Source organism: Peromyscus californicus, unplaced genomic scaffold (assembly GCF_007827085.1).
Source record: "Peromyscus californicus insignis strain IS unplaced genomic scaffold, ASM782708v3 Scaffold_5__1_contigs__length_169319896, whole genome shotgun sequence".
Classification (NCBI taxonomy): domain Eukaryota; kingdom Metazoa; phylum Chordata; class Mammalia; order Rodentia; family Cricetidae; genus Peromyscus; species Peromyscus californicus.
Window position 1 is genome coordinate 132,111,654 of NW_026294573.1, and position 26,240 is coordinate 132,137,893.

Below are 26,240 nucleotides of genomic sequence, written 5' to 3' on the forward strand. Positions count from 1 at the left end.
AACACTAGATGCAATTTTAGGACCTCTCAAGATCTCCCCTCTTCAACCATGGGAATAAAAATAGCTAACTCAGCCGGGCGGTGGTGGCGCACGCCTTTAATCCCAGCACTCGGGAGGCAGAGCCAGGCGGATCTCTGTGAGTTCGAGGCCAGCCTGGGCTACCAAGTGAGTTCCAGGTAAAGGCGCAAAGCTACACAGAGAAACCCTGTCTCGAAAAAACCAAAAAAAAAAAAAAAAAAAAAAAAAATAGCTAACTCTTGATGAATTCACGTGCCGTCCTTGCAAAGAGGCCGTGCTGATCTTCTCTGTCTTTCCAGTTTTAATATCCTGCCGCTGAAGCAATCACTGATGACAAAGCCTCCTTTCATTTTCTTTCTCCTTCTTCTTTTTTCTTTCTTCCTGTCTTTGAAGAGATTGGCTCCTGTAGTCCGGACTGATCTACAACATGAAACCAAAGATGACTGCGAACATCTGTTCTTCCCACATTACAGGTGTGCACCACCACACGTAGGTCATGTGGTACTAAGGACTGAACCTAGGACTTCTGACATGCGAGGCAAGCTCCTTATCTACTGAGCTACACCCCAGCCCCAAAGCATCATTTTATACTTCTCTGACATTTTCCCTCTATCCTTAGACGGGAGATGAAGCACCATGACTTCCCCACACGCTGGGCAAGTACTCTCCCACCGAGCTACACACGCCATCCTCTAGCACCTCTGTTGAGATCAAGCTGTGCCCTGCTCTAAGTTACTCCACATTGTGTAAAATACTGGTTTTCAGACTGTGCCTTGCCGTGAAAGATAACAGCCAGTGAGGGGCGGGGCCAACTCTGTACAGCCCTATCCTCTCTGCCGTTGGTGCTCTCGGGAGCTACAGACATCAACAGAGACCGTGGCTGCATCAGAGCCATGAACCCAGACATGGTCTTCAGCAGCAGCCCAGGCCCAGACATCACCACGGCCCTGAGTGGCAATGGAGCCACCCACCTCAGCCGGCTCCTCATGTCCTCTGTCTCTTCATCTCTTTGGCCTCTTCAGATATGCCTCTGTCCACAGGACACGAACCATTTTCTCCCCGGAGTCTGGGGAGGCCCACCTCAGGCGCTCCTGTGGATCTCCTTGTCCCGCTCAGAGGCTTAGACGTAGAGGGTCATGGCTGGAGAGCTATCACGAGCCTGGGCTAGAAAGCCTGGGCTAGAAAGACTGGGCTGCGATCCTTTGAGTTCCACTGGCCCCAGCTGCATGGCCTGGGGCAGGGGTCTATTTTTATTTATTTTTTTGTGTATGAATATTTTGTTTGCGTGTATATCTGTTTGCCATATGTGTGTCTGGTGCCTGTGGAGGTCATAAGAGGGCTCCCTGGAACTGGAATTGCAGGTGGTTATGAACCACCATGTAGGTGCTGGGAATTGAACCCGGGTCCTCTGCAACAGCATCCAAAGCTCTTAGCCACTGAGCCATCTTGCCAGTTCCCCAAGCAGCTTCTTAATTTGTACACAGTTCCTTAATTTTGCTTATGCACTCTATGGTAAGGCAAGAAAACGGAGGTAACAGTTTAGTAGGCTGGGACTGGGGTTTGTGTTAGGCATACACCCACTCCAAATTCTAATAAGGTACTTAGCAACTCATTTCCTGCACCTGCAGGTGCTCTACACACACTTCTTTCCCTGAACAAAACACCCGGCTCCCTGTACACACACCCGTCTCTGAACAATGGGTAAGTTCCCCCTCCCTTTAAAGACCATCATACTTGGATGTTTCTATTCAAATGTATTCTCAATACACCTTAGTCCAAGGGTAGAGCAGAGACAGACCAATCAGGTCTGAACTGGTCTGGAGTATATAAACAAGAGAAGCTATGTCCTCAAGTAAGCTTGGAGGAAGAATCCTCTATTTGCCCACTTATGCTTTAATTAGATGTGTTAAATAATCATAAGTATTATGGGAAGGAACATGCACAGCAGAAAAATGATTATACAGTCCAATCAATCAAAACGCAGAACCACCTGCGCTATCTCTTATTAACCCAACTCCTCCCGCTCTAGAGCCCCATTCAAGAAAGCCTACAGAATAATCAGGTGTCAGTGGTGTGGCTGGCTGTCCATCCTGACAGTGTGTACCTCTAATCTGTACTATTAATTTGCTTTCAGTAATGCCCTCTTGGTATTTTTGCAAATCTGTATGTGCCCTTAAACAGGAAGCAGGAAATAGAGACATCTGACTTGGAGCCATATTGCCTGTCACAAGCCTTATCTCCAATCACAGGGAGGAATACCTTTTAAAAACGTTTTTCTTGCCGGGCGGTGGTGGCGCACGCCTTTAATCCCAGCACTCGGGAGGCAGAGGCAGGCGGATCTCTGTGAGTTCGAGGCCAGCCTGGTCTACAGCGCGAGATCCAGGAAAGGCGCAAAGCTACACAGAGAAACCCTGTCTTGAAAAACCAAAAAAAAAAAACGTTTTTCTTGCTGGGCCTGGTAGTGCACACCTTTAGTCCCAGCACTTGTGAGTCAGAGACAGGCAGATCTCTTTCAGTTCAATAGGGTTACACAGAGAAACCTCGTCTCAAAAAAAAAAAACAAGTTTTCTCACTCATACCAGTCCATCCAAAATTTAGTCATGGGTCCATTCGGAAAGTAGGGCTGTTCTCTATTGTATTTAATAATTCTCTTTAATTTCTCGGCCTTTCTAGAGTGGGGATAGTTGATTAGCAGTACAATAATTGTTTTCTTCTTTTTCTCTTCCCCCACCCCCACCCCCAAGGTTTCTCTGTGTAACAGCCTTGGCTGTCCTGGAACTCACTTTGTAGAGTAGGCTGCCTCTGCCTACCAAGTACTGGGGTTAAGGGTGTGGGCCACCACATCTGGCATAGGACAATAGTTTTCAAACTCAGAAAAAAAAAATGAAGACAAAGTCTTGCTATGTAGCCTTGGCTGGCATGGAGTTTACTGTGTAGACCAGGCTGGCTTCAAACCTAGAGAGATCTGCCTGCCTTGGCCTTAGTGCTGTGATTAAGCCCCACTTATGATCAGATATTCTTTTTCTTTTCTTCTTTCTCTTTTTAATTAATTAATTTTATTCATTTATTTTACATCCGGACCTGTTTTCCCTCCCACCTCTCCTTCCATTCCCTCCCCCTTTACCCTCCAATTCACTCCTCCTCTGTTTCTCTTCTGAAAGGGGCAAGCCTCTCATGGATGTGAACAAACAACAGAGCATGGCGTGTGCTTTTTTATTTTTAATGACAGATCTCACTATGTAGCTTTGGTGGTCTAGAACTCACACTGTAGACCAAGCTGGCCTTGAACTGATGGGATCCTTATGCCTTTAGCCTTCCGAATCAGTGCTAGTATTACATGCATATGCTACTACAAAGCAGTCCAAAATGAGAGAGAGAGAGAGACAGAGAGAGAGAGAGAGAGAGAGAGAGAGAGAGAGAGAGAGAGAGAGAGAGAGAGAGAGAGAAGAGAAAAAGAAGTGTCAGTGAACTTCTCCTCCACTTCCTGTTGTTTCTGGCAGTAGCAGATGGCCCAGGATCCAGCTCTCCTGCACATCCCTGGTCCACTTCCTGTTGTTTCTGGCAGTAGCAGATGGCCCAGGATCCAGCTCTCCTGCACATCCCTGGTCCGGGACCACAGTAGAGTGCTTCGCACCTAACTGGCACTCTACAACAGTGGTTCTTAACCTGTGGGTCACGACCCCTTTGGGGTCTAATGACCCTTTCACAGGGGTTGCCTAAGACCATCAGAATACACAGATGTTTACATTACGATTCGTCACAGTTAAGACGTCACAACAAAAGTAATTGTATGGTCGGGGTCCCCACAGCAGAGGAACTGTGTTAAAGGGTGGCTGCGTTAGGAAGGTGAGAACCGCTGATCTACAGGAATAAGTACTTGTGTTTTGAAGGTTCTGGGGCTTTCAGTGGCGAGTGGTTGCATGCCCTTGAGCAGGTTGCTCAATCCCCATGTCTATAAGGTCTAGGTTTCTGCATTTGTAAAAGAATGCAGCACTGTTTCCAATTTAACGACCTGCCTTTGATCTTTGTACCTAGGCTTCAAGATGTGAATTTCAGGGAAGCCAGGGCAGGGTTGTTAGGAGTTGCCTGCAGTTCTTTCAACTGTGCTGAAAGTGCTAACTTGTGACCATTGAAGGCAGTTCCCAGGGAAGGGCAAGCTATCTCCTGTCTGTCTGTCTGTCTGTCTGTCTGTCTGTCTTGCTATGTAGCTGCGTAGCTGAGTAGCCAAGGACGATTTTGAACTCTTTTCTTTCTTTCTTTTTTTTTTAATAGTTGTGGAATTTAATTTCATTAGGCTGCATTTTATGAAGAATTCCTAAGCTTCATGTTTCCTGATGTACAAGAGTTAGCAGTAATAAGTTTAGTTACTATAAATAGTGCTGTTGGAAGCAGGGCCTCTGTTTTAGAGGTAGGACTATACAGACTGTCATTCCAAACCTATTTTGTCTACATGGAAGCAGAAGGTTCTGTCTAGGAAGGTAGCCAAGGTGCAGGAAAGATGACTGTTCTTCCTCTTTAGGGGTGGCCAACTCTTGAGCGGAGATGCCAAGGTGTCCACATGGCCTTTATAGTTTCCACCACTAATAGCCCTTTTTTGACCAAGTGTAATGTAGGTTATCCACCAGAGAAGACTGATCAGACGTGGGTTTGTGCCAACAGAAAGTCTTTGTTAGCCAGCAGGCAACTGCACTGGGTGTTCGGGAGCACAATGTAGCTCTGAGCTTTTCTCAGGGTGAGCTTTTAAGCACAAAATCCATGATCTGGGTTGACATACTTCAGTTAACAAGAACAGTTAGCCAAAAGCAAACTACAAAAGCCAGAAAGCAAGGTTAGCACATTTAGAGACTTTCCCAGAACTATGAACTTTGATGGATTAAATCTTCGTTTTACTTTTGGCAGGTGGTGCTGTCTGTGTGCTGAGTTTTACAACCTAAATGATATTTCTATCATGGAGTCAGTTGTACTAAGGTCTGGGGGCCTATTAAGTTTTGGGGGCCTGTTGTGGAATATTATTTTAAATAGGCAAAGATGTGTTACATTTGTTTATGCTGTGGAGTATTTAATGGTATAAAGGTGTGTTACATTTGTTTATGCTACATTTGTTTAACAATGTAAGGATGTGTGTTTAACTATGTAAAGATGTGTTGCATTTGTTTCACCTTGCCTGCCTAAGGCAGCCGATTGGTCTAATAAACAGCTGAACAGTCAATAGTTAGGCAAGAGAAAGGTAGGCGGGGCTGGCAGGCAGAGCGAATAAGTAGTGCTGTGGGATGTGAATATATGTTGTTCCCATTGGTTAATAAATAAGCTGCTTTGGCCTATAGGAAGGCAGCTTAGAGGCAGGTGGGAAATCCAAGCAGAGACACAGGAAAGAGACAGGCGGGAGGAGAGATGCCAGACCATCGCTCAAGGAGCAACAAGATGCCAGCAGACCAGTAACGCCACAGCCACATGGCAACATATAGATTCATAGAAATGGGTTGAGTTAAGTTGTAAGAACTAGTTAATAATTTAGTTTGTAATTAATATAAGCCTCTGTGTGTTTACTTGGGACAGAGCAGCCGCTGAGCAAAGCAGGACCAGAGAAACTTCCGTATACAAAGTAGGAGGAGAAATCTAGGCTCAAGAGAAGAAGGAGAAAAAAAAGAAGAAAGAGGAGACTGAGGAGAAAGAGAGGGACACACCCAGGGCAGAAAGCCAGGCAGCCGCCAGTCAGCCAGGATGAGAAGCAGTGAAAGTAAGAGATATAGAAGGAAAAGAAAAGTAAAAAGCCCCAAGGCAAAAGGTAAAGAGATTTAAGTTAAAAAAAAAAAAAAAACTAGCCGGGCGGTGGTGGCGCACGCCTTTAATCCCAGCACTCGGGAGGCAGAGCCAGGCGGATCTCTGTGAGTTCGAGGCCAGCCTGGGCTACCAAGTGAGTTCCAGGAAAAGGCGCAAAGCTACACAGAGAAACCCTGTCTCGAAAAACCAAAAAAAAAAAAAAAAAAAAAAAAAAAAAAAAAAAAAAAACTAGCTAGAAACGAGCCTAAGCTAGGTTAAATATCCACAACTAATAAGAAGGCTCCATGTCATGGGAGTTGGTTGGTGGCCCAAAAGAAAAAGCCTAGTACAGGCGCCCTGTTATGGTAACTTTAAAATATGACACACGTCACGAATGTACCTGTCATCCTTGTGCAAGGGCCATGCTAATCTTCTTTCTATCGTTCCAATTTTAGACTATGTGCTACAGAATCGAGCACTGACCTCAATCTCTTTTTTTTTAAGGCAGCATCTTTTTTTAAAATGATTTATTTATTCTTATTTTGTGTGCATTGGTGTTTTGCTTGCATGTATGTCTGTCTGAATATGTCAGATCCCCTGGAACTGGAGTTACAGACAGTTAGGAACTGCCATATGGGTGCTGGGAATTGAACCCAGGTCCTCTGGAAGAACAGCCAGTGCTCTTAACCACTGAGCCATCTCACCAGCCCCGACCTCGATCTCTTGATTCTCTTGTCTCCACCTCCCAAGTGTTGGGGTTAGAGAGGGTAAGCTATCAACACTGTTGCTCTTATTGTTTGCCGTTTCTTTGGTTTGTTTGAGACAGTATCTAATTTTGTAGCCTAGGCTGACCTAGAACTCACTGAGTAGCCCAGGTTGGCCTCAAAGGAGAAGCAATCCTCAAGCCATTACACTTAGTTTTTTTGTTGTGGTTTGGTTTGGTTTGGTAAGACATGGTTTCACTATGTGTGCCTGGCTGGCCTGGAACTTGCAATATAAACCAGGCTGGCCTCAAACTCACAGAGGTCCGCCTGCCTCTGTTGGGATTAAAGGTAGGTAATGCTTTTTAATTCATGCTCCCAGCCATCTCCGTTCTCTTTCCCTTCTGAGGCCACACACCCTGCCCTCACTCATCTTAAGCTAGTACTCACAAGTGGCCATGGTGACATTCTCATAAGCAAGATGGTTCTTCCTTTAGGGAGAGGCCAAATGAAAGATTCTTGGGGAGACAAGATAGCTTGGAGAGACAATGATAGCCTGACTTTGATCCTCAGTCTACATGGTTGGTAGAAGGATAGAACTGCCTCCCCAAAGTTGTCCCCCAACTCTACATGCATGTGTAGCATTCATGGACATGTGCATGTTCAGAAACACACAAATAGTGATTGTTATTTTAAAAAAGAGATTTTTGTTATCCAGGACGCTGATGCCAGCCACCTTCAATTTATTTATGGTGGCAAGTGAGACCGTTGGCAACAGCCTATGTTGTTTTGGAGAGGCCTCCAGGGCTGCCTTGACCGACAACTGGTCTGACACTGAGATATTCATTTAATAACGCATCTTTTCTTGGGGAAGCATTGTCCGTCCATGCAGGGTTCCTGTGCTCAAACTTCCTTTTTTAAAATTGTATTTTAATTAGCATACAAGGCAGTAGGTTTCCATAAGGGTTTTTGGTTTTTTATTTGTTTGTTTTTCATATATCCTTGGGCTTTTCTGTCTTTATTCTTTTTTTAGCCTTTTTCAAGTTAGTTAATTAATTATTTCCCAGCCTGATCACAGTTTCCCTCCCTTCCTCCTCTCCTCCTAGTCCTTGGACATGTCCCCATCCCCCCCCCATCCACTTCTCCTTTCTCTTCAGAAAAGGGCAAGCCTCCCACGTGTATCAGCCAGCCATGGCATATCAAGTTGCAGACTTGATAGACACCTTCTCTCCTATTAAGGCTGGGTGAGGTGACCCAGTATGAGGAGTAGGGTCCCAAAAGCCTATAAAAAGAGTCAGAGACAGCTCCTGTTCCCACTGTTAGGAGTCCCACAAGAAGCCCAAGCTACACAGCTGTAATATATATATATATATATATATATATATATATATATATATATATGTGTGTGTGTGTGTGTGTGTGTGTGTGTGTGTGTGTGTGTGTGTGTGTGTGCCTACGTCAGTCCCATGCAGGCTCCTGGTTGTCAGTTCAGTCTCTGTGAGCTCCTTATAAGCCCAGGTTAGTTGAGTCTGTGGGTTTTCTTGTGGTGTCCTTGGCCCCTCTCACTCCCATAATCCCACTCCAAGGTCCCCCTAATGTTTGGTTGTGGGTCTCTGCATCTGTTTACACCAGTTGCTGGGTGAAGGCTCTCTGACTATAGTTGGGCTAGGCACTGATCTATGAGTATAGAAGAATATCATTGGGAATTATTTCATTGACTTTTTTTTTCCAGTCCTGTTTGGTTCTATTCTAGGTTTCTGAGCTATCCAGCCTTTGGGTCCTGGGTCCTGGCCCTTCAGGCAGTGTCAGGGGTGGGCTGCCTCTCATAATTAGTCTCAAGCTGGACCAATCATTGGTTGGCCACTCCCATAATTTCTACGTCACCTTTGTCCCAGCATATCTTGTAGGCAGAGCGAATTGTAGGTCAGAGGTTTTGTGGCTGGGTTGGGGTTCCAACCCCTCCACTGGAAGTCTTGCCTGGTTACAGGAGATGGTCGGTCCAGGCTCTGTATCTCTGATTGCTAGGAGTCTTAGCTAGGGTCACCTTCGTAGATTGCTGGGAGTTTCCATTGCTCTAGGACATCCCAGAGGTGTCCCTGATTCCAGTTGTCTCTCCCAGTACTCTCTCCCTCCATCCTCCCCCCACCTATCCCTCCTGTTCCCATACCAACCCCCATTCAGACCCCCACCTCAGCCACCCTGTCCACCTGTGATGTCTACTCTATTTCCCCCTCTGTCTTTACCCTTACTTCAGCATTGCGAATTGAACACACCAAGCAAAGGCATGCCCGCTATATCCCTAGTCCTGGGCTGCCGATCTGTTGCCATCCCATCCTGAGGAACATGACAACTATTAAAAAGCCAGCCCAATTGGGGCTGGAGAGATGGCTCAGTAGTTAAGAGCACTGGCTGCTCCTCCAGAGGACCTGGGCTCAGTTCCCATCATGCAATGGCAGCTCACACTTGTCTCCAGTTCCAGGGCTTCTAACATCCTCACAGAGACATACATGCAGGCAAAACATCAATGAAAACAAAATAAAAATAAGTTAAATCTATAAAACACAAAAGCCAACAGAACCCGTGTTTATGAACCCTGAGCCAAACATGGAGGCGCCGTTTGCCGTACAGAAGCCAGTCAGCCTCTTACACATTTGGATCTCTGGTGCAATTCATCTGCCACTCTTTGACACCTGATCAATTTTCTGATAATTAAAGCTTAAGAGGAATGGGTCTTTGTACTCAAGCTGTAAGGAAATAACATATGGATGAATTTTCCTAGTCACCGAAGCTCCATCATCAAAACTTCTCATCAACTGATAAAGATTTTCATGGAAAGAAGGCACAGTTACTTATACTTGTAATCCCAGCATTTGGGAAGTGCAGGAAGGAGGATGAAGAGTTCAAGCTCAGCCTTGGCTACATAGTGAATTCAAGTACAGCCTGGACTACAGGAGGCCCTTCTCTCTCTCTCTCTCTCTCTCTCTCTCTCACACACACACACACACACACACACACACACACACACACACACACACACACACACAAAGTGTTTTGTAAGAGTCAGGATGGAGGAGGGTCTCCTAGGAAATGTCAGAAGCTACACCTGGAAAGTTTCATCAACACAACTGCCTAAATATGAGCTGAACAGGACCATAGACATGTCAGTGGGAACAGGAGAAATTTCACAAGGCCTCAACCCTACACAAAGAACTACAGGCACCTAAGGATGCTGAGAGAGAGAGAAATAGTCTTCCTCAGGGAAGAGCAAGCACATCAGTTGGTTATCCAGTACCAAAAGGTCAGCCCTGGAAACATACATACAAGTAACATGATGCAGACTGAGCAGGACGCATTTAGGAATGTATAACTACACACACACACACACACACACACACACACACACACACACACGCATATAACAACAGTTAAAGAAAAAAAGAGACCATGAATTTGATAGAGAGCAGGAAGAGCTAGGGCTCAGAAGCAAACCTCACCCAGGCCATGCAGCAGCTCAGAGAGAGGCTAGCCCAGAACAGGCCTTGATATGCTAATGAACTAACCACAAGGCCCACTGTAAAAACTGATAGCACAAGGCTATCGCTCAATGAAATGATACACAAATCAGAACTTTGGGAATGGTCTCTAGGACTGCACCGCTGGGCTCTCAAGACAGGGCTTCTTTAGCCCTTGTTGATACCCATCCGCAAGAGGATTTGAGACTCTGTGCTTGACCCTGGCTTCGGTGACTTGCATCACCGTCACTGGGTTCACATAGGGACCTCCTCTGAGTCTGGAACAGCTAAAGGATTTCATGGGGAGGTAGGTCGAGCTTGCAAGCTTCAGAAGCATCCTCAGTGGGGAAGATTCCCCCCATGGAACCCTGCAGCTGCATTTCTACCCAAATAGCTGTTTTATGCTTGGTGAGATGTCTGCTTAACTTTTATATCAGCATGAAATTATAAAGAATGTTTATGTGAATAAACCGAATCTATTCGAAAGTCTTGTGTGTGAGAAACCAGCCTGTCTCCATCAAAAGCATAAAAGCCATCTTATAGGAAAGACAAACTAGGTTTGTTCCTGTTTATGATTAAACATGTTTTTCAAGGATTGGGCCATACCCCTCCGGTAATCTTAACTATTCCTGGTTCTGTACCACCTGTTCCAGGAATGGCAATCATGTCTTTGATTCAAAAAATTATTTATAACCATCTTTTTTTCAAAAGGTTATATGATGACGTGTTATGATCACTTTGTTTTGCCCACCTCGTAACCATGTCTTTGTTTCAGGAGAGACTAACTTGTTATGTTTATGTTCTGCTCCTGGTAAACCAGCCTTTTTTGCCTGTCAAATCCATTTGGAAACTCCCTATCCCTGATTTATAAAAGCCTCGTCTTCCTCACATCTGATGCTAACATTTCAAACCCTGCCTTAGGGGGAGACAGCCTATCTATACAATTAAAAACAAACAAACAAACAAAAACAAAAAAACCCACTTGCTTTAACTAATAATTTGGCTGTGGTGATTTGGGCCGGTGGTCTCCCTCCTCCCATCTTTGGGGTCAACATGTGGATGTCCTAGTTGTGAGCACCCTGCTGCTCAGATCCATGCTTTGGGCAGCTTCAGTCGTCTCATTCCTCCTACTCAAGAAACTTTGTTGGAGACAGGCGTGGTGGAGCAGGCCAGGCTGGTGATCCCAGCACCACAGAGACTGAGGCTGGAAGGCAAGTGTGAGGCTGCTTTGGGCTATGGATGAGACTTTGTCTCAAAAAAAAAAAACAAAAACAAAAAACAAGACAACAACAACCTATCAAACGGGAACATTCCCAGGCAAGGGATTCTGGTATTCATGGCACCTGGTTTTGTTTAGTTTTTTGGGAAGGGTGGTTTTTTGTTTTCCTTTAAGACAGGGTCTCACTGTGTAACTCTGGCTGGCCTAGAACTCAATAATATGTAGACCAGGCTGGGCTCAAACTCACAGAGATGCATCTGCCCTGGGTTTGAAGGTATGCGCCAACTACAGCCAGCTTTACTTTGTTTCTTGAGATGGGGTCTCACTAGGAAGGCTATTTGGGATTTCAGGGCTGCAGATCCAGCAAGATTTACGATTTTGTTGTTGCTGATGTAAAACAGGAGCTCTCTGCTGTTTTGGCTATCCTGGAACTGTAGACCAGGCTGCCCCCAGACTCAGAGATCTGCCCACCTCTGCCTCCTGCGTGCCGTGATTAAATAAAGGCATGTACCATCACACCCAGACAGGATTTGCTTTTTTAAAAGATTTATTTATTTATGTATGTGATTATTCTATTTGCATGTATGCCTGCCTGACAGAAGAGGGCAAAAGATCCCATTATAGACGGTTGGGAGCCACCATGTGGTTGGTGGGAATTGAAGTCAGAAGGGGCAGTCAGTGCTCTTGACCACTAAGCCACCTCTCCAGCCCCAGGATTTGCTTTTTAAGAGGGACCCTTAGCCAGCTAGCAGAGGAACGACTGGATGAAAGGACACAAAACTAGAAGCAAGAGAACCAGCTAGAAGTGACAGCTCACACCACGGAATTAATAGCAGAGTAAGAAAGACTTGACAATTGAAAGAGCGATTCAGGGAGACAGAGAGGTCAGATGACTGACTGCTCTTGGAGGCTGACTGGCTTAGAAGGAGGAGAGGGTAGAGTCCCAGGTGTCCCAGGCTCTACACAGTGGAGAGGATGGTGGTGCTCATTGATGGAGCTGGAAGATCTAGAATGAATTTTTTTTCCCCCCAGAGCTGAGGACCGAACCCAGGGCCTTGTGCTTGCTAGGCAAGCACTCTACCACTGAGCTAAATCCCCAAACCCCTAAAATGAAATATTTAAATACAAGTTGGACCTGGCAGTACAGTCCTGTAAGGCCATCCCTTCCGGGTGGTGCAGCAAGAAGGATCACCAGCCTAGGCTACAGAGTTCAAGGCAGGCTGGGGGCAACTTAGGAAACCTGTTAGGGTTTCGTAGCAATCGGAGGGCCAAGAAATGCAGCAAAGAGCATACCGCACAACATACCTCACACAAGAGATTTACTGGGGAGGATGGATGTGAAAGGCCACCTCGGCAGGGAAAGGAGAGAGAGAGCAGGCCATGATGGTGTGTACTTTATAATGGAATCAGAGCATGTGTCTATGTGATGGTGAACACATGTCGCATTGGTGGTGATATGTCACATTGGCCTTTAGTGATGATATTTGTTGACACGGAGTCATTGAAGGGGGAAGGAACCTGGAAACTGGGCAGTTCCTAATAAAACCCTCTCTTGAAATCTGAAGCAGAAGTCTGGTGGCCCTGGAACACGCATTTAATCCCAGCGCTCGGGAGTAAGAGGGATGCCTCAGTCCCTACTCAGTACAGAGTATGATTAGCACACCTCGCCCTCTACCATGAACTCTCCAGCCCAAGAGCTGGGCTGTCCTTCCCCCATAAGCTCTTCCCTATATAATCTAGATATTTTGCTTACCCACCCACCTGATTCCTCTCTCTCCCCTCTTCCTTCCCCTCCCCCATCTCCACAAGGCTCAGGGTCTTATCCACTCTGGACTCTCCCAGATATCTCTGCCTCTGGCTATGCTCTTCCTTTTATCTACAATAAACCTTCTCCACCATACCTAGGAGCAGTCACATCCTTTCCTTTTTTTTCTTTTATTTATTTATTTTTTAATTTTTTTGAGATAGGGTTTCTCTGTAATTATTTCTTTTTTTCATTTAATAATTATTAATAATGTTTAAGGCTATGGATCTGGACAAGATAGTCCCTGGGCTGGTTAGTTATGGTCAAGTTGACGCAAACGAGAGTCCCCTGGGAAAAGGAAACCTCAATTGAGGAACTGCCTCTATCAGATTGGCCAGTGGACAAGAAGAAGAAAATGAATCTTTTGCCGGGTGGTGGTGGTGCACGCCTTTAATCCCAGCACTCGGGAGGCAAAGGCAGGCAGATCTTTGTAAATTCGAGGCCAGCCTGGTCTAGGGCGAGATCCAGGAAAGGTGCAAAGCTACACAGAGAAGCCTTGTCTCGAAAAACCAAAAAAAAAAAAAAAAAGATTCTTAAATTGACAAATAATTCCCAATTCTCAATTTAGTAAGATTTGGTAAATTCTAAAGGTACTCAGGCAATCACAGAGTTATTGAAACAGAAAAAGATGAGAATTCTGATGTTTAATCATTTCATGGGTTCACACAGACACTGCGCTAGAAGAGATGGAAGGAGAAAGGAAAGACTTTAAAGAAACAGGGAGATAGCCAGGTAGTGGTGGCTTATACCTTTTATCCCAGCACTCAGGAGGCAAAGGCAGAAGGATCTCTGAGTTCAAGGCCAGACAGTGCTACACAGAGAAACCCTGTCTCAAAAAACAAAACAAAAAAAAAAAAAATCAAACAAACAGAAAAAAAAAGAAAGGGGAAACAAAAAAGAAAGGCATCCTCCACCACCACCCCTGCTACCTGGATTCTGCTACCCCCCCAACACTGGAATGTTCAGAACAAGGATTCTGTGTTTGGCCCCTGGAATCAGTGGACTGTTTCCTTAGGGTCCTATGGACAGCCCCCACCGTAGCACGCTTTCTTGTTGATGGCTATTACTGTAAGATCAGAACAGTCCCAATGGCCACACCCCTCTGTAAGTGTGTCTCTCAAGTCCCAGCTACCTACTTCACATATAACACGCTAGCCTCTGCTTGGACTCCAAGCTCCTTCCCCTTCACACTGTCCCCATCCCTTTCCCCCATGAGTGTCAGAGGGTACAATGAAGTCCCTCGAGAAGAGGCGGTATGTGGGCACACCAGCACCACATTTGCCTTATATTACGACATATCTGAATAAATACCCACTGTTTGTGAAGTCACAGCGTGCAGCATGAGTCTGGAAGCAGGATGCTGAGACCCCACTGAGTGACCAACTACTGAATTATTTATTGCATGTATGTCAAAATTGCTGTAGCCCTTAACAACAGCTGCAGGTTATCCTAAGGAACTCATTTCTGCGGCACCTGGCAAGGACTGTATTTGTTATCCACAAGTACAGTTTCATTGACAGTTAGTCTAGGGCAGGTAAATGATCCAATGCAGTGATTTATTAATTCATTCAGCCTAATTCTCTGATAGGAAGCTGAGCGATGCTCTGTGGTCATTGAGGCTGATTTATACAAGGAAAGTACAGGAAGGAAAATGGAGGTTCTCTATGTTCTCGGACCTCTCCCAGGCTCCCGATACTATATAACAGGCATCCTTCCCTTTAATTACCTTCTTCATGGCTTGAGAGCTTTGATGGCTTGATTAAGCCTTGCAGTTCCAGTCCCTACCCATCTGATTAATTAGCCCAAACCTTATTAACTTCCTAATTCTGATCAATAAGGCACTGGTGCTAAGCTGGGCAAGGACAAACTAAGGAGGCAATTTTATTTCAAGACAGAGTCCCTCGATGTTTGTAAAATTGTCTTTTCTTTATCTTCCTGTTCAACGTCCACTGCATTCAGTGAGGTGAGGCCAAGGTCATCCTGTGAGGGTGGCACACTCTCTCCTTGACGGCTGCTTCTCTTACCAAAACTGTTTTACTTCATAATATGAATCAGGGTCAATTTTCTCTGTTTTGTTTGTTTGTGTTTTTTGAGACAGGGTTTCTCTGTGTAGCTTTGGTGCCTGTGCTGGCTCTTGCTCTGTAGACCAGGCTGGCCTTGAACTCACAGAGATCCGCCCGGCTCTGCCTCCCGAGTGCTGGGATTGAAGGCGTGCACCACTGCCGCCCGGCTTAATTTTCTCTTATATAAAGATAGGTGATGAGGATGAGGAGGACTGTCTGTGATAAACAAAACACATAACAGCAAGTTGTTGAAGGCCAGCTGAGCCTTCCAATCAAATAAATAAACATATTCTAATAGTCCCCTATTTGTTTATACCCCAGAATGAAGTTCTCCAACATCGAGAGACTATTTCCATATTGGATATTCTAGACCAGTCTTCTCCAACGGAACTGCCTAAAAAATTCAAAGCTAGGCACAGGCAGGTGTATCTCTTTGAGGCCAGCTTGGTCTACATAACAAGTTCTAGGCCAGCCAGTGCTACACAGTGAGATCCTGTCTCAAAATGAATAAAGCTGGGACATGCTGATGTATGCCTATAACCCCAGCAACCAGGAAGTGGGGGCAGAAAGAGCAGGGATTGAAAATGATCCTTGACTACATAGCAAGTTGTTCAAGGCCAGCCTGGAGTAGCTGAAACCTTGTCTAATATAAGTAAATAAATTCTAATGGTAATTTTTATTGTTTGTTTGTTTCTTTTTTTGGTTTTTTGTTTGTTTGTTTTTCTTTGAGACAGGGTTTTTCTGTGTTGCTTTGGTGCCTGTCCTGGATCTCACTCTGTAGACCAGGCTGGCCTCAAACTCACAGAAATCCTCCTGCCTCAGCCTCCTGAGTGCTGGGATTAAAGGTGTGCGTCACCACCACCCGTTGCTTGTTTCTTGAGATAGAGTCTCCTGTAGCTCAGATTGACCCTGAATCTTGGTCTTGTGATTTTCCTGTCTCTACTTCCAACATTATAGGATTACAAATGAGTACCATCATGCCTGGCTTATAGTCATACTTTATTTTTTAAAGTTTTATTTTATCGATATGAGTACTTGCTCCTATATATGCAGATGCACTATGTGTGAGCAGTGCCTGTCTGTGGAGGCTAGAAGGGGGTGTTGGTGTCCCTGAAACTGGAGTCACAGACAGTTGTGAGCCACCATATGGATGCTGGAAACTGAACCTGTGTCCTCTGCATAGAGTAGCAAGTGCTCTTAACCATTGAGTTAGCTCTCTAGCCTCTAATAGTCACATTTTAAAATTAAAGCTTAGGCTGGAGGCGTAGCTAAGCAGTAGAATACTTGCCTAGCATGCATAAGACCCTGGGTTGAATCCCCAGCACAATCATCATCATCATCATATATTTTAATATATTTAATATTTTTTTTTTTGGTTTTTCAAGACAGGGTTTCTCTGTGTAGCTTTGCGCCTTTCCTGGAACTCACTTGGTAGTCCAGGCTGGCCTCGAACTCACAGAGATCCGCCTGGCTCTGCCTCCCGAGTGCTGGGATTAAAGGCGTGCGCCACCACTGCCCGGCCATATTTAATATTTTAATAATTATTACTTCTTATTATTGTTATCAAGTAAAGTGAACTTAAATAGTATATCTATATAATCACAAATGACCTATCAAAAATATTATCATTGTAATATGCAACCTAAATAAAATGAGTAATGAGCATGAGCTAGTGTGCTTCCTTTTCCTACACTAAAGCTTGGAAATGGGGTATATATTTTACATTTTCAGCTCATCTAAATTATGACTAGCCACATTTCTGAACGGGATGACGCCATTTAGTTAGTGGCTACCGTACTAGCCAGGTAGCTGGTGTTCAGGGCTCCAACTCTTTGAGGTTTATCTGAATCCCCGGGCCTCACTCCCAGGGTCTCTGATACTGCTGGCTAAGGTTATGCAAGAGACCTAGCCTTTCTTAGAACTTCTGCATATAGTACCTCTACACCTACACTAACTTCAGCCTTATCTTCCCTAGCTCAGGAGACTTGTGAGAATATCTTATCTCCTCTGTCAACATAGATAGGACTTAATGTCAACTGTATCTCTGTCACTTTGGGAGTGGCTTCAGCTTTGACCATCTAATTTGCCTCCAGCTTATATGGTTCTCTGTGGTTTCATCAAGTGAACAGAACATATGTGTGACAGTATTTGAAAAACGGCAGGTATTGTTCCTCGAGAGAGGTAGGAAGCCAGTCTTTCTCCGAGTTTGGCTGGGAACAGAAATCGGCTTCATTTTACAGCTCATCACACTCAGCTTATGCGTCAACAAATGGATTCCTGTGCCCAAGGACCAGTAAAATCCTCTTGGCCCCTGGGGAGTCTGCTGCAGCATTTGTTTTAGGACATAATGGATGCTCCTACCAGTCCGTGTTTTCTAACGCAATGACACTTCAAGGTCATTCTCTGAAGATGAGGCAGTTCAATATGATGACTGCATAAAGCTGTGTGTGTGTGCCGTACACAGACATTCTGATGATGCCATTACTCATATCACTTCTTTTTCCAATATGAATGGAGTGGGAATTTTGATCCTAAGAGGCATTTTGAAAAGCAACAAATCAATTTCTAGTAAGAAGCCTTTTGCAGGAGCTAGTGCAAGTTCTCAGTCAGTACCCAGGGTCTGTTCAGAAAACTAGAAAGTTAAAGTATTAATGTCTTTCTTTTTCTTTCTTTCTTTCCTTTTTCTTTCTTTTCTTTTTTTTTTTTTTTGTTTGTTTTTTGAAACAGGGTTTCTCTGTGTAGTTTTAGTGCCTGTCCTGGATCTCGCTCTGTAGCCCAGGCTGGCCTTGAACTAACAAAGATCTGCCTGCCTCTGCATCCCAAGTGCTGAGATTAAAGGCATGTGCCACCATCGCCCGGCTCTTTCTTTTATTTAAAAAAAAAAAAAAAAAAAGGTTAGGGGCTGAAGAACTGACTCATCAGTTAGGTAAACTATCTTCTCTTCCAGAGGACTGGGGTTCAATTCCCAGCACCCACATAGCAGCTCACAACTGTCTATGACTCCAGTTCCAGGGGATCCAACACCCTAATGCACATGGAATAAAAAAAATTAAATAAGTTATTTTTAAAAAACAAGTTAAAGTAGCATGTCCTTTCAGAATTTAGGCCCCAAATCAAAATTTAAAAATTAGCATTGCACCAGGCGCTGGTGGGGCAGGCCTTTAATCCCAGCACTCAGGGAAGCAGAGGCAGGTAGATCTCAGTGAGTTTGAGGCCAGCCTGGTCTACACAGTGAGTTCCAGGGCAGTTACACAGAGAAACCCTGTCTCAAAGAACAAAACAAAACAAAATTAGCATCTCTACCAAACTGTTTTGTACCATCAAATCTCTAAGCCAGGGAAAGGTGGCTCACGTCTTTATCAGCACAGCAGAGGCTGATAGATAAGGATTGCAAAGTGAGAGACCAGCCTGGGTTACATAGTAAGCTCTAGGCCAGCCAGGACAGTAAGGACCTTGGGATTCTATCGAAAGAATGAATGAATGAATGAAAGAAAGAAAGAAAGAAAGAAAGAAAGAAAGAAAGAAAGAAGAAAGGAAGGAAGGAAGGAAGGAAGGAAGAAAGAGAGAGAGAAAGAAAGAAAGAAAGAAAGAAAGAAAGAAAGAAAGAAAGAAAGAAAGAAAGAGAAGGAAGGAAAGAAATCAAGAAATCAACTGCTTTTCCATAGAAAATTCTTTTTTGTTTTCTGTTTAAGTAAATTATTCCTATGTGTTTGGCCTAGAGAAATGAATTAATCAGTAAGGCTGAAGTTAGTTGTGATTTTAAAGAAGGGACAAGGGAAATGTCTAAAATAAAAGGGAAAATAAACGAGAAAAATATCACTTGGAATTTGAATATGGTAAAGCCAGGCATAGTGGAAACACCTTTAACCCTAGCACTTGCAGTTCAGAGGCATGCAGATTTGTTGTGCATTCAAGGCCAGCCTGGTTTATATAGTTCTAGGAGAGCCAGGATTATATAGAGAGACCCTGCTGTGGGATATCATTCTGTATGCTGTGAATATGTGTTGCTCTGATTTGGTTGATAAATAAAACGCTGATTGACCAGTAGCCAGGCAGGAAGTATAGGCAGGGCAAGCAGACAAGGAGAATTCTGGGAAGAGGAAGGCTGAGTCAGGAGTCACCAGCCAGACACAGAGGAAGTAAGATAACAAGGCAGAACTGAGAAAAGGTACCAAGCCTCGTGGCTATGCATAGATAAGAATTATGGCTTAGTAAGAGCTAGTCAGTAATAAGCCTGAGCTAATGGCCATACAGTTCATAATTAATATAAGCCTCTGTGTGTTTATTTGGGTCTGGGAAGCTGCAGACTGGGCAGGACACAGGAAAACCTCCAACTACAAGACCCTATCTGAAAAAACTAACTAAATATGGTGAAAACAGTGCACAGTAAATCATAGAAAGGGCCTCCCAGATGCTCGGGAAAGGCTCCACACTGAGCTCCATCCCCAGCCCCAGCAATGTGGGAGCATGATAACTAGACTAAGAGAGGTGAGTCAGTCTGAACAGTAGAAATAAATATGGGCTGGGAGTGGAGCTTAGTGGTAGAGTACTTACTTGCCTAGCATTCCAGGACCCTTGGGTTTGAACTCCAGAACCCTGTAAACTGGGAGTGGTAACATATGTCTATAATCCCAGCACTCAGGGGACAGAAGAAGATCAGAAGTTCAAGGCCATCCTCCTCTGATAGAGGGAGAAGTTGAGGCCAGCCTGAGCTGCATGAGACCCTGTGCCCCAAATAATAGCAATAATAAAAAGAAATAAATACCGATATAACTCAGAAGTGTGTAGATGGTTTTATCCTTACGTATAGCTTGAACTAATAAGTATGAATAGATTTGGGCGTGGTTTTTTTTTTTTTTTTTTTTTTTTTTTTTTGGTTTTTTTCGAGACAGGGTTTCTCTGTGTCGCTTTGTGCCTTTCCTGGAACTCGCTTTGGAGACCAGGCTGGCCTCGAACTCACAGAGATCCGCCTGCCTCTGCCTCCCAAGTGCTGGGATTAAAGGCGTGCGCCACCACCACCCGGCTGGGCATGTTTTTTTTTTTTTAAGATTTATTTTTATTTTTTGGAAATGCGTGTTTACCTACATATAAGTCTGCATATGTGCATAGCTAGTGCTGAGGAGATCTGAAAGTATTCTGGAGCCCCTGGAACTAGAGTTACAGACCATTGTGAGCAGCATGTGGATGCTGGGAACCAAATCCAGGTCCTCTGCCAGAGCAAGGAGTGCTTGTAACCACCCTGGAGCCATCCCTTCAGTGCAAATTTTGTAATACTTTAATTTTTTTCCACTCATGTAGGACCAACATTCTACCACTGAGTTATAGTCCCAGAACAACAGAATTTTTTTTTACTCTGTTTTCAAATAAGTTGCTGGGAAGTGGGGGATGAAGATCATAGTTCAGCTTTCAAGCACCAACGTGCTCCAGGTCCTAGGTTTGATCAACAGTACCACGAAAAGCCAACAAAAAGCAAGGTTCAAACGGGCTGCTTGTGAGCATAATTATCCATGTACACATGTCACTCAATGTCCAGACTAGGGATGGAACCCAGGGCTGGACACGTGCTCTAGTCACACTGTTCCTCTGTAGCCACCAAGCCTAGCTTGGGACAAAATTCAGGTCCTGTGCAAGGGCAGTGTGCACTCTTAATGGCTAAGCCATGTCTCCAACCCCACGTTATATATTTTATCTATAAACATACAGCCATGTACTCCATAGCAGGGACATATGATCAAGAGCAAGTTTTTGCATTCAAGAAGCTCACGCAGTGGTGAAGGATAGCTACCAGAGAATTAGGTTTAGGGAAAGTGGTAACAAAAACCATCACCAAGCCAATGTGGTGGCCCATGCCTATAAACTCAGAGGCTGAGGCAACTGCTAGTTGCAGGCCAGCCAAGGACAGTGGTCCTATCTTAGGAGGCAAAAGGAAAGAGCGAAAGGGAAAAGGAAAACTAGAACCCATGTCAAAACGCTGCCGGTAAGTGTCCGCATCACCGTGCTCCAGTAACTCAGGCCGATGGGGCAATCCTGCCACACTTGTTCCCAGGAGCTCCACTCTGATGGCTGCCCTCATTCCTGGGAAACAAGCCCCACCCAAACATTCCAGTTCACTGTCCAGGCATGTCGACAGGTCCTCAAAGGGCCAATCCCTACCTGTATCCTCAGTGCTTACAGAGGTTGGACAGAGCTGGACTGCCTACTGAGTGGCACAGGAGTGGGGGGTGGGGAGGGGGATGGGGGGTGGGGGGCGGGTGGGCTATGGTTCAGAGCAAGCCTGGGTGGTTCCTGATGCCTGTAAACAGAGGGAAGGAGCAGAGCCTCTGGGATTGAGCTGCCCAGTGAGCTGCAGGTGACGTGGTGAGGTCTACACCCCAAGCTCACCAGAAGTGGGGAGCTACCATTCTCAAGTAAGTAAAAGAAGGAAGCAAAAGGGAGATTTGGAAGAGTGTCACCTGCCTTCACTGTCTGGGGCAAATCTCTAGCCACACCATTCGTGGGGTGTGGAGTGGTTTGGCCTGGGTATCACCTGGGAGCAGCACCCATGCATAACTCCATGAGTCCCTCTGGGACCTTTCTGCCTCCCTCGTCTCACCAGCTCTTGTGGGCTAACGTTTCCTACCGCAGAAAACACTCAAAGTGCAGCTTTTTTTTTTTTTTTTTTTAAAGAATCAGCACCCACTTGACTCAGGAGGCTATCCATAATCTTCAGGGGAGCAGGAGAGAATTGGGAAGGGAAAGTAGGAAACAGTCACCATTGACTCTGGCAACATAAACAATCCAATGGATGGGGGGAGAAATGAGGAGGGAAAATTCACAGAAAATGGTCACCCCAAACGTGGAGAACTTTTACAATTCTGGCTTTAAAAGAATGCAAATAAAAATTATGAAATAAAATAAAAAAGAACTAGAACCAGATATGGAGACACTGAGCTGAGCACCGGGGCTCCATCTACACGCTGCTGGGCTCACATCTTTCATTCTGACTTGTGCTAGTTACATTTATGATCAGGGAATGAATGTACTGGAATGAAAAGCCATCAGGCTGTAGGCAAATGTTTCCTACATGGGTGTTTAACACAGCTGTTTGTAACATTGAAAACTGGAAGCTTCCAACGTGACTAGCAGGCAGTTGATTTTAAATCGCAGTCATACTGTACATGAAATGTAATGGACACATCAAAGGGATTTTATGGGGAGAATACTAACGAAGAACCACCTACCAACATGTCGTGTCTCTAATCTTCTCTATTTGTTAGGCTGGGGGGAGAAGATGAACTGAGTTTACAAGTTCCAGGCCAGCCTGGGCAACATAAACAATCCAATGGATGGGGGGAGAAATGAGGAGGGAAAATTCACAGAAAATGGTCACCCCAAACATGGAGAACTTTTACAATTCTGACTTTAAAAGAATGCAAATAAAAATTATGAAATAAAATAAAAAAGAACTACAACCAGATATGGAGACACACACCTTTAATTCCAGCCAGCGCTCAGGAGACTAAGACAAGAGGATCCGAAAAAGTTCCAAGCTAGCCTGGGTTACATATGAACTTCTAGACACACCTCAGAAACCCACTGAATCCTCTCGAAAGCAAAGGGGGCTGGAGAACTGTCTCAAAAACACCCAGGGAGGGGGAAAAAGCAACCAACCAGGGAGAGAGCTGTTCCTTTCACCTCCAAGAAGCACAGCTGGTCCGTTGGCATCTGTCCCCCTCCAGGCTGTCCTCGGACTCAAAGGCTTGTGTGCTCTAAAGTGTGTTGAATTCGAGGATCGATCAGAAACTACAAGGCCAATTAAATGTCCTCTGACTTAGAGCTCTGGTGATGCCTGAAATGTTCCAAATGGCCCCTTCGTCCCTAGGGGGCTCCTCTATGGTGACCTTTTGCTGTCCCTTAGACAGAAGTCTTGCATGGCTCTCATCGAGCGTGGGAGAGGGTCATGCAGCTGCTTCTACTTGTGGGCTGAAGCTTGAGGTGAAGGACACTCTTGAGACGGACAGTAGATGAATCCCACTGGAGACCAGAAAACTGAGAAGTGAGCCCAAGATGGCTGCTGGCTCCTGGAACGTGCCTCTGAGAGGGTATTCTGGCTGTCGACTGCCAGCTCCTAACATAGCCATTCCCTGGGAGCCATGATGTATTGTCCTGCACCCCCAAAATGAGACACCCCAGTCTGCAATTCTGTCTCAATTGTCTGCTTGGAGACTGCTAGGGACAAGGAAAAACAGACAAAAACACCTACCTTTCTTGAGGTTCTCATTCCCCTCAGCTTCCTACTGCCTTATCATTTCAATGGAGACACAGGGTGTGGCATGGGGCCATACCTTTACTTATTTACTTACTTGTATTTTGGGAGTTTGGGGGTCAGGGTCTCAATAAGTAGCCCTGGAAGTCCTGGAACTCACTCTGTAGAGCAGGCTGGCCTCAAGCTCACAGAGATCCACCTGCCTCTGCCTCCCAAGTGCTGGGATTAAAGAAATTTACCACTACACTCATCTTTAAAAAAGTTGAATTTTATTTTTAATTTGTGTGTGTGTGTGTGTGTGTGTGTGTGTGTGTGTGTGTGTGTGTGTGCTTGCATACCTGGATGCAGTGCCCTCAGTGGCCAGAAGAGGGTATCAGATCCTCCCTGGAATGAAACACAGAAATAATGAGTCAAATCTCAGTAAACAGTGGCCCTAACACCTCCGTTCTCTGAGTTGTCTTGTGAATTACTATTCCCACCTAAATCCTAAATTTTCCCCAGCAAAACTGATCCTGCCAATCACCCAGGCCCAGCTATGTGTGTCACAGATGACTGGGACAGTTCAAATTATATGTTATATGATCATTTGAGAGGACAGAGGGAGGAGAAGAGGCATCCATTTGCCTGCAAATTTCATGCTGTCATTGTTTTTCTCTGCTGAGTAGTACTCTATTGTGTATATGTACCACATTTTCTTAATCCATTCTTCAGTTGACGGGCGTCTAGGTTGTTTCCAGGTTCTGGTTATTACGAATAGTGCTGCTATGAACATAGTTGAACGTGTATCTCTGTGGTATGATTGAGCATTCCTTGGGTATATGCCCAAGAGTGGTATGGCTGGGTCTTGAGGTAGATCGATTCCCAATTTTCTGAGAAACTGCCATACTGATTTCCAAAGTGGTTGTACAAGTTTGCATTCCCACCAACAGTGGAGGAGTGTTCCCCTTGCTCCGCATCCTCTCCAACATAGACTGCAGTTGACCTTTCTTGTGAGGAGCCCACAGTTTGGTGAAGCTCTACTTTTTTTTTTTTTTTTTTTTTTTTTTTTTTGGTTTTTCGAGACAGGGTTTCTCTGTGTAGCTTTGCGCCTTTCCTGGGACTCACTTGGTAGCCCAGGCTGGCCTCGAACTCACAGAGATCCGCCTGGCTCTGCCTCCCGAGTGCTGGGATTAAAGGCGTGCGCCACCACCGCCCGGCTTGAAGCTCTACTTTAAGAGACTTAGCCAGGCAGGCATGGTGGCACTCACCTTTAATCCCAACACTCAGGAGGCTGATACAGGGGAATCACAATGAGTTCAAGTTCCAGGCCAGCCAGGATTGCATAGTGAGACCCTGCCTCAAAACAATAAAAAAGAAACTCAGCCAGTTGTAGTTGCACACACTTGTAATCCGCAGAACTTCAGAGGCAAGGCACGAGGATCAATTCAAGGTCAGTCTTGGCTCAGAATGAGTTCTAGGACAGCCTGAGGTACAGTGTGAGTCTTCTATCTATCGGGTGGGGTAATGAAAATGATAAGATGTTTAGTTCCTAAGAAGGTAGTTGGAAAAAAATCTCTATGCACTCTTAAGTAAATATAAAGTGCTCTGCATAACATGGATAATTTGAATCTGTTGGGAATGAGAAAAATACAAACTCTATTATAGAGGGTAAACCCATTTCAGTCTATCGGCTTCTTAGCCATTTATCAACCAATTATTAATTGAGTTAACACTAAACTCAGGGGATGCTGATGGCAGCATTAGACATAAATACATGAATGTGTACAATAGTCAAATGAATAGCCTTTCCCGGGGTGTTTTATGTCCTGAGGAGTGCAGATTTTCAATAAAGGAACCACTTCAAACATGGAGACTGACTACGCACAGCCCTGATGACAAGTCCTGGATAAGGTGTGTGGGCGGGCGACTGCGACCCGTTTGCTTTGGCAAAGATGGTTATTGAATGAAACCTTTTATGGGCGTGTTTACGATCCCACTCAGCTAAGAGCCCAGGGCCACCTCAGAAGAGTCTTTCTCTTCACCTCCGTGGCTCTTAGGTAATCGATTCCAGGTACTATGTCATCGGTGGTCAGCAGTTCTCTAAGAAGGACAAAGCAGAAATGAAAACCGACAGCTAGCCACTTGGAGAGGGGTTGGTGTAAATACTCTGAGAAGTGAGGTTCCTTCCCAGGGAGTGCCCAGCCCCCCGGAATGCAGCCAGTGCAGGAAGGACCCCAGGGCAGGAGGAGCTAGGAAGGAGGAGACAAGCTGCCGACCCCACTCAGCACAGGCATCCAGCTAGGCACCCTGTTTAGGACCCCGGAATTCAGCTGCTTTGTCCACTCCTACCGTTTACACAGGTCTTACTTTTTAAAAAGCAGAAACAGTCTTAAGGTGCACACACACACACACACACACACACACACACACACACACACACAGCTAAAGGAATGGCTCGGCCATTAAGAGCTCTTTCTGTACTTGCCAAGGACCGGAGTTTGATTCCCAGCATCCACATCATGTTACCATGTGTTACTCCAGCTCCAGGGGATCCAAGGCCCTCTTCTTGGGCACTGCATCACAAGCATACACATACCCCTACACACATACACAAAATTTAAAATGATAAAAATAAACTATTAAAAAAGGTGTGTACACACCTGTAATTACAGAACAAAGAGGTGAGGCAGGAGGTTAAGGAGTGCAAGGCTAGCCTCAGCTCAACAGTGAGCTGGAGGCCTGGCCACACTAAACCCCCCCCCCCCCATCTCAATAAATGAATATCAAAACACTGACCTGTGGGATTGCTTGGCAGGTAAAGATACGTGCTGAAACCTAAACTCAATTACTGGGACCCACTAGGTAGAGAGAAAGAGCTGGTTTCCACATGTTGTCAACTGACTTCCACACATGTGCCATAGCACACATGTACCCGAAGT

The 26,240-nt window shown here is 45.1% G+C and overlaps 1 non-coding gene and 1 pseudogene across 1 annotated transcript; both read right to left on the reverse strand.

Moving 5' to 3' along the window:
* Positions 1–242: 242 nt before the first annotated feature.
* LOC128098026 (uncharacterized) lies at positions 243–341 on the reverse strand (annotated as a pseudogene).
* Positions 342–6,150: 5,809 nt separating this feature from the next.
* LOC128097993 (U6 spliceosomal RNA) lies at positions 6,151–6,257 on the reverse strand. Its single transcript, XR_008214045.1, has one exon. It is a non-coding gene; the product is annotated as a U6 spliceosomal RNA (small nuclear RNA).
* Positions 6,258–26,240: the final 19,983 nt, after the last annotated feature.